Here is a 10261-nt window from a genome sequence, read left to right as displayed (position 1 = left end):
AATTAACAGCGACAACCAAAAAGCAAAGAGGCAACAAAGCAATGAGATTTTTAAATATCTGGAGTGCGGAAGAAAGATAACATCACGTATTGGGCTTTTCAGTCACAGAAAGAAAACACCTTGCATAACCATCTTCTGATGCGCGTCAAATACTCGTCAGGAAGTAATGGCAGTAAGTAAGTAAGTAAGTGAATACTATTATTATACCAGTATAATCAGATATTTGATATAACAGTTTACATTAATTTTTATACATTTAAAAAATCGGGTTTGATCGCTATAGTTTGTTAAGCTGGATTGGCTTTACCTCAAAAATATTTTTTTTTTATATGTACATCTATTTAAGATTACAATATTGTGAAACAGAAATTGGCTGTAAAATATATAATGCTACGATCTCTGAAAACTAAACTGATATTTACATGTAATATTAGTATTAGTCATAAATTTTAACTTACCCTTAAAATAATTTGTTCGTTTGGTACCAACAAAACTCAAACATGAAAGTAATGGTTTAAAAACGCTACACTAAAGTATCCTACCAATATTTGTTTTTTCAAAATATTAGTGATACAGTTACGGGCAAACATAATTTATGTAACCAGGGTGTTTGTGCTATCCATTAGGACACTAAGTTACAAGTCACAATCAATTTGTAGCTTTTGGTTGACAATTAAAAAGTATGATACATTATCACTCTGATTGAATAATGTAATAAATTATATTGTGTCATTTTGTAAAAACATTGAAGGACCGTATTTTTAAAGCCACAAATTCAACACTTGTATTTGAAGTTAAGTAATTATATGTATTACTTTTTGACGTACCGCTGTATTAAAGCGCGTGAAAAAAATTAGCGATTATTATTATTATATTAAGATATTTGATGTTTAAAAAAAATATTATGAAAAATGTACCACTATAAATACCGTACGATAACATAGTATTTAATTAATATTTGCTTATAACATTTTTTGTTTTAAAGGTATAATTATTATTTATTTTTTTCTGCATATTGAATTCTAAATCAGGCCGAAATAGCTTGTCCTACTCTAAACTAGCATAGGGAAATTGAAACAATTTTCGTTGCACGTCATCAATGACACCATGCGTTGTCTTATGGAGTTTGCTATATATACTGGCAGGCATAGATCAAACCGGTTTCAACCAGGACAGCGTAGTTGGCCAGAAATCGAGTATGATTACAATATGATCATCCAACATATACGAATCAATCAATAATATAATTATTTAAATAGTTGGTTATTCTGATTTTAGTCTTTTGGTATTGCCATCCAATTTAAGAAAATCGGATAGTTACCCCCGGATATATTACTTACGGAAGATCACTAAAATGCTATAAAAATAGGAGAAGAACTATTGGAATATGTGCCGAATTCAATTACCTCGGCAATTTGATTTCGGAAAAGGCCAATATCGACTCTGAAATTCATCAAAGGATTAGCAGCACCTCAAGAGCATTCTGGAAATTAAAAGACAGGGTTTCCTACAACTACTTGACTTGAGCACAAAAACGAAACTTGCAGCAAAGATAATTCTACTACGTGTGTTAACTATAATATTCTTTTGCAGTGTGCCGAGCAATAATAATCCCCACCATGTTATATGGAAGCAAAACCTGGGTGCCGTACCGCCGACACATGAACGCATTTAACAAGTTGCAACAAAGACACCTTATCGAGGGGTGTCTCACTCGGGTAAAAAATGTACACGTACTGCCAAAATACCCTTCCACTGCTAAGCGACTGCCAATGACTATGAAGAAGACTGCCTATGACTGCCATGTAATTATTATAGGTGACTGCCATAAGACTGCCAATGACTGCCAGCGACTGCCAAGAAAATGTACAGGTAATTCCAATAGTGAGACACCCCTCGCACCTTATAGACAACTCTTAAGAATCAAATGGTTCCACCATGTCTCAAACGTATCTATCCTTGAAAAAGCTAGCTGCTAGAATATTGAAGTCATGATTACAAAATCCCGCTTAAGATGAGCTAGTCTCGTATGCAGAATGCAAGAAAACCACCTAGCAAATTACAGCATCTTTGTTTTACGGTGAACTTGTAGACGGTAAGGGGAAACCTGGTGGATAACTCAAAAGGTACCAGGATACTTTCGACGAAAACTTAAAGGGGATAAACATGCAGAATGAATTGGAAGAAGCAATGAACAATGGAACGCAATGGAGCAGAATTGCAACAACCAAAAAGTAAAGAGGCAACAAAGCAATGAGATTTTTGAATGTCCGGAGTGCGGAAGAGGGATAAGGTCACGCGTATCGGACTTTTCAATCACAGAAGAGCTCATTGAAAGGAAACGCATTGCGTAAGCATCTTCTGATACGTGTCAAATACTCGTCAGCGAGTAATGGCAGTATGTATGTATGTATGTATGTATGTATGTATATACGGTTAAATATAGTACAGAGAGTATTTATATGGTGGATTTCATTTCTATTTCTACGAAATTGCGTATATTTCGACTTAAAGATATGATAAAACATTATTGATAAGATTACGAGCATGGGGCAAGATAATTTTATTTATATAACGTCATTATAAGGTGTACCGATAAGAGACAAGACAATTTACTTAATTGATTTATGTCACAATTTACTATATTGTTCAATTTTTTTTCCTATTTTAGTTAATTTAGTGCTTGCTGTTGTTAATATTGCACAACTTGCTAATACCACTAATATATTACTTTTATTATTTATTATATTATTAGATAATTTGAAAAAAATATATTGATGTTTGTACATTTAGCAACTAGAACAACAATTATTTAATAAAATATTAATAGGATCTTTGTACAACTCTTTTTAAAACCAAATATTTATATTTTGTGTGCTTATTGTGTACAATATACCTAATATTTGTGTAAAATATACGGGGTGGTGCATTGTCGTTGGAAATATAGGAAATCCCATGCAAAATTTTGAACTTTCCAAATATTGGCTCCCCTATTAATTTTACAGCTAAGTCGTAAATAGTTTTTTAAAGGACTTCCTATGCTGAATACACAGGCAAAATTTGAACAATTTTGAACAAGCCAATTTTAAGTAATCTAAGAAAAACTGCATCTATTCTTAAATTAAAACTTCAGTCAAATGTCATTCAAATATCAACATACCTAAGTCGTCAACCTATGATTTCATCATTGTCCAATGTAATTTTTTGTGCTGTCTACACTACTACGTTGCAATACCTACGGTTAGTCTCACCGAAATGCATTTTTGTAAGTTAAAACTGGTTCGAATGCGGCAAGAGCCTTATGTAGAGAAAATACCATTTGACATTGACAAAATTATAAGGTTCTGTTCAAATTTAATTTAAAAATAAATGCAGTTTTTCGCAAATTACTTAAAATCGGCTTGTCCAAAATTGTTCAAACTTGGTATGTGTATTCACCTTCAAAAACCCTATATTTACAATTTCTCTGTAAAATTAACATAATATTTTTTATAGATTGAAAAAAAGGTCAATCTTTAAATATTGCTTTGTGATAGTATTAAAATTTGTTAAGGTTGGTTAACTGGAAAATAAATAATTCATTATATTAATAGTTATTTATTAAAAAAAAGTTACAATGCGAGGCAAAGTTTGACACGTAGCTCTAACTTAAATTTAACAATAATTCTAAGACAGCAAGTCACATTTATGAAAAAAATATAAACAAAAAATTGATTAGAATTAGAACAGTACCAAATAATACTAAAAATTAAACATATTAATACTGATTAATATTGCAGCAACTGTATACACATCTTAATCACAAATTAACAGTATGTTATTCTGTGTCTTAATAGCTCAGAAATAGTAGTTAATTGTTAGATATTCTTTATTATCACACGGTACATTAATACTAAGACATAGAAATTTATAAAAAAATAGATTACTACTTGTCAATATTTATAAAACACATATCTAATGTAAGAATAACATACCCTATACCAAATATGGTACAATACATTTTGCATGTTGTCATGTGATGTTAGTAAAAATATTCGTTCAAATGAGTTTATTTGTTGCTGAAACTTGAAGTTTTCTGATTTATCTTGATGAAATCTACTTGTTATCTGTATCCAATCAAAAATATTTATTATCAATTTAGATTGAAAATCAAGATTAAATCATAAGATGCACCGATTATACATACATCATCTGGTCACACTTTTATTATAGGTGATACTGCAGCACATTATTCTTTCAACGCACTAACTGATCAACCATCATCCCACTATTCGTTTCCTTCGATGACCAAACCGAAGTCCAATAAAATTGTTTCTAGGTGACACTCTTAACAAAGAATGGCGTATGTATGAGAACAAGTTACTCTTTAATTTCCAGTTTATTGAAAACTTCCATCATAGATCCATCAGCTGCCATACCCCAACATTCTGGAACATCTATCATGTAACTACTTGATTCATTACTTGCTGTAGAAGGTGCTGCTTGAGGTCGAAAACTCCTTCCTCTTGGCCTAAAACTTCTTCCCCTTGGTATAAACGCTGCGTGAACTTTAGGTTGAATTTGAAATTCATTATGGGTGATACTGTTATCATCAACACTATCCGTTACGATTTCTTCTTTGGGTGTGTCATTATTCAGAGGTGTGTCATTATTCAGAGGTGTGTCATTATTGATGTCTTTTAACTTATTATTGACGTTTTTTTCTTTCTTTTTGCAGTCACATTTAAAATTTTCTGATGTAAGTTCATTGTTGGCGTCATTTTGGCAAACACACTTATGTTTCGAATGTTGATCGTCAACATAACACTGGTTAATATTTATATCCATAATTTTTTACTAAATCGCGCAGCAACGAACGTTTTGTAAACTCACTACCGTGAAAAATATATTAATACCTAAAACTGATCGTAAATATATACTCATTGAAATAATTATATCTATTCTTATCGATAACTCCCCTCTTATTCACATTATCTTACTTGTACGTCGGTATATAGAGTGATTCAAACTTGACGATTTGGGCTAATCGAAGGAAACCGGTAAATGAAAATATTGGTTGATGTATAATTCTGATGTTAATGATGACAAAAAAGCGAAAACAGTGTCTAGAAAGTCAGTATCATATCTTTCTTGCACATTATAATTTTCTTTGTTTAAAAGACGCAATAACGACACGTTTATACCAATAACGACATGTTTTTTGCTATCGTTTTGTTTGAACGTTTCTCAATTATTAAAACAAACGTAGATACTTATAGAAACTAAATGAATGTTTATATTAGGTTAGCAGTCATTTGAATTTGAAGACTTTCCATCAAACTGAATGAAAACCTCGTGCATAGCTTTTAATAGACGTGCTTTTCTTTCTTAAACGGCCCGGAAAGTGACCATTAAAGATTTTTTTCTACAGTTCTCTTAACAGATTTTTCGGTACTTCGGCTAAAATCGTTTATCCACTGTATTAATTATATATTTATATTTTAATAATTTAAAGACCGAAAATAGGCGTCAACTTAAAGGAAGTTGAGAAGACGAACTAAGGAATGCCGAGATCTCCCGAGAGCACCGTGTATATTTTCACGGGACCTCCTACTTAACGCTTTCGCTATAGAGAAGTATAGAATCTATTGTGTCTCTCTTTTATTTAGTTTCTCTGTGGCTCCCGTCTCCTTTGACTCGTGCTGGAAACAGGAAAACCGCCTCTAGACCGAGCGCTCCCAAGACGAGACGAGAGGCACCGAGGCAAGACGAGAGCCCCAAGTACACACTCGGGGGTCTCCACACTCGCCTTGTCTCGCCTCGGGTCTACTCGGCGAGCGTGTATTTGGTAGCAAATGTTCAGAGTGCGAGGCGAGAGTTTAACTCACCTTGTACACTTCATGCTTAATCTCTTACAAATTGTGTGAAGTCACTATCTAGCCTCTCATATAGATCTTATCAAATACTAGACACATGGTTTTAGAAGCAGCCGATGCTTTTACGTCATGTAAACCCTGTGAATTACACAATATATAATATCGACACCGATTCGCTGATAGATCGATATCGATATTTGTGATATAGCAAAAGTTCCTTTTGTGGACTAGAAAATATCCAAAATATATCGAAGAATGAATTATTTGGAGTCTATTAACAACAGTGATTATGAGCAATCACCAAGAACAACAATTGGTATCCCGTTTAAAAGTGATTTTAAATATTTGTTCTAGATTTGTTGCAGATTTAATACATGTCACAAAACATTAATGGCAATTCAACTTATTTTCTAAAGACAAGATTTTTTTAAATAAGACTCAATTTTTGCTTTAAAAGTTTTAGAAGTATTATTAGCGTTAAAAGTCAAGTAGTATTTTTTCAGTATCCGGAATAAAATTAAGAGTCAATTTCACTAGTCCGAAAAAGCAAAATAAGCGTTTGGCATTTAACGTTTTATGTAAAACTGGCTAGGTTAGGTTAGGTTGTAAACTCACTAGGTATTTTTACACAAATGAAGAAAGAAATTAAAGATAAAGTATTATACTATATCCATATTGTAGCACATTTTTAGACAACTTCTTTATTTTTAAGACTTCGATGGTCAAACATCAACAAAATATTCCTGATGTTTAGACTAAATTTTCTCGAAAATAAAGACATAATTTGACATTCCGTTACAATAGGGACATAGATTGAAGTTTTGTGATTACAGTGATATATAATTTATATGGTTTTATAACAAATTGCTCGCTATTTTATGGCAAATGCTGAAGCTCTGCAAACATTAATCAAACCTTAATCAAAGCACGTGTGTTTAGAATTTTGGGTGTGGCTTAACACGACAGGATCGGGCTAAGCCTTATGCAGATTTCTGAAATATAATATATATTTCCTTCGGCCACATACCCGCTTTATCCGACCCCTGAGAGCGACCCGAACAGTACTGCGTAATAGACTCTTAAGTTAAAAAAATAAACACATTCAGTCGATATAATTCTATTTATCAATACAATATAATATGTAGAAGTAATGTATGACATTACATGATTTTCAAAAGCATCTATATTATAAACAACTCTAAATAATAAATAGTACTGAGTCTGTGGTTGGCTCCTTGCAGTGGAGTGCTTTAAGCCCTTATGAGATACATACCTCGGAATTCATTTACTGTAAACGAATTTTTATAAAACTTTTTGCCATTGTATTGTTAATAAGATATATTACAAATTTTACCTATTTAAATTCGTTGCTTTTACTTTAGTATTTAAATAAACACACACATATACAAATGCATACATACAAGATGGCTCCGTTTTTTCCGGAAAAGCTCTGTATCAGGATTCCTATATGAGATTTTCACTCCAAACCTTTTACAAAATATATGTTTAATGGTAGTTCACATTTCAAAAATAGTTTTATAGATATACAGGGTGAGTCAAATATATATCATTTATTTATTCGAGTTTAATGAATTTTGCTATAAAATTCTGGTTCCAAAAATACCTTAATACCATAGAGTATACTAAGTGGTTTTTGAATTATGGCCACGTCCATGGGGACGTCAATCTGGACCTTCGTCCGGGAACCTTCGTATGAGAACTTCTAATCGAGACGATCGACTTATTGTAAGTTTATCGCTAAGAAACCGCCGTTTGCCAGCTTTTCAAATTGATAATGAATAGCACTTAAGAACCGTACATATTAACTAACGGACTACAAGAAAAAGATTAAATGAAGCAAATCTTATGTCAAGAAGGCCTGTTTCGGGACCAGAACTTACTAGATGTGTTGACTAGGCCCAAAAGCAAAGGCATTGTCTTTTGTCTTAATGTAAAAATTACGAAAAATGTTAGTGCCTTCTTTAAAACCGAATATGTCCATACAAAATAAAGCTAATGAGATGAACCAAAAAACAAACCATCGAGAAAGGATGTATCTAGATGACAAAATATTTTTTTTTTAAATTTCTTGCTATTTTAACGTATTTCACAGGGTGTTTCAAACTTTCATCAAAAATATCAACATTTTGTTTTCCTTCGTATAATTAACAGATGGGGAGTTTCATTTTTAATTTAGAAAAAGATACTAAGAAGTCAAATAATTTGGCAACACACTGCTTAAAAAATCATCTAAATCGGCCCATTAAAATAAAATATATTAACCTTTAAAATACATCAAAGTTTTAAGATGCCCGTATTTTTCACCGGCACGAATGTATTTCAAAAACTATACATTTTAGTCATATAACTTTCTAATAAAACAAACCTTTATTTTTTTACTAGAATCCAAAAATCAATTAATATATAAGGTGTTCCATTACAAAAAACATAACTTTGATGGGTAACTTTTTTTGGGGACACCCTGTAGAACTCTACATAACTTTAGAAAAAACTTTAAATTGACTTACATAAGCTCAGAAAATTTCACTTCAATACAAACTTTTGTTCTCCTTGCAAAAACCGCGTCGCATATGACGCGCCATCCTGTATAATTCGATTTCAATCAAAATTTCAATGATTAGAATATAAGCAGAATAGGTGCATAATATGCCTTAGATTTACTTATTTCAATAAATTTACTTAGAAAAAGAATTAAAAAAATCAAAATATTAAGAAGGAAATAATTAAGAATTTACTTTTCTTACTAAAATAAAAAATTAAAAGCAACGAAAAAGAATGGGTAAACATTTTAGTATTTTATCTATAAAACACAAGACAGAAGGTTTCACATTAATACATTGACAGTAATTGAATTCCGAGGTAAAAGTCTCTGGGCACTCCACTATTGTGAAACATCGTTGAAATATTAGTATTGTGTGAGGTTCAAGTTAACGTCTCCTTTCTGCTGCAATGGCTAAACTGGACGGGACCTACTTGTTTACGCGGAATCCGAACCGCGGTCCTCGGCCATATCATGGTCAATGGCCTACCGACTTAGGAAGTGTCTAAATTAACTCTTACTCACGAGATATCCGATCTCATCCGGCCTTGAACCGGCGTGAATGAGCAGTGTGTATCAATAGATTTTACACTTTTCCCTTTTTGGACAACAGCACGATGCAAAGTTTCGAACCGGTCACCTGTCCATCCACTAGCATCGCCTTACGTCGCTTAACTTCGGTGTTCTAATGGGAACCGGTGTTTCGACGTAGCTGGGCCGTTGCAAATATTAGCATTAAATATTTTTTTTTACATCTCAAGCGTGTTTTATTAAAATACTAATAACTCTAAATAAATTTATATTTTGTAAAATAATAGAAATATTTTGCTTTGAATTTTTAAAACATGTTTCACTTTATAATTTATGATGACAAAGCAATGCATGAAATACCATACAACTACTGTTTAAATCTTCTGAAGTAATGAATAAAACATCAAAATATCATATTTGAAGTCACTGTATTTCTCTTGATCCTGTTGAATATACTTTCTAAACAGCATGCTCCAATAAGTCATTTCAAAAAGCGTACCATCGATTGAGTAACTCCATAACTGATACCAATACCAGCATACCAGAAGTAATTGTTATACATCAAAGGTTAATATTCTTCAACTTCAACTTCCTTGCAATTCAAACTTATTAAAAATTTCCATAATTGTTCCATCAGCACAAACACCCCAACTTTCTGGAACGTCCACGAAAAATTGTGGAGAGGAACTGCCCGTAACTTTTGACATACGAGTATTCTTCAACATATTCTCCCTTAACAAAAACACAATATCACTTAGATTACTGTTGTCTTTGATTTGCTTCCACACCAGATGAATCGTTGCAAACTATAGCACTTGACGCTTCTCAAATAGTTAATTGGAATGAGTAAGGAACTACATGTTCATAACAATTTATATACATCCTCTTATTCATAGTCTCAGATATAAATTAATAGTCGTGACTAATGTCTGAAAGGTATTGATAATAACTCCAGGTTAATATGTAATGCTGCCATATAAAGCAATTTTTATCTTAACTTACTTAGTTATAACTTTAAATTAGATATGTGACTTTTACAGGCTCACTACTTTCAAAAAATGTACCAATATTAATTTTTGATTTATCAGATAAGATTATTCCTAGATAAGTATACCATACGATCGATAAAAAAAAGGCGTCAAAGACGGCTGGGGAATGGCAATCGATAATAATTTTGGCGAGATCAAGCCCTAGACGTCATTACTTGACCCAGACTCTTCTTTATTTGTCAATGCCGCTTACTACCAGTTGACCTTAAGATTGTTGTAATTTATTTTATGTTATTATTAAATGATCCGCCAAAATCATCATCAAT

The sequence above is a fragment of the Sitophilus oryzae genome, unplaced genomic scaffold, assembly GCF_002938485.1.
Source record: "Sitophilus oryzae breed Bouriz unplaced genomic scaffold, Soryzae_2.0 scaffold_359_pilon_pilon, whole genome shotgun sequence".
Taxonomy (NCBI): Eukaryota; Metazoa; Arthropoda; class Insecta; order Coleoptera; family Curculionidae; genus Sitophilus; species Sitophilus oryzae.
This window is presented reverse-complemented; position numbering follows the sequence as displayed.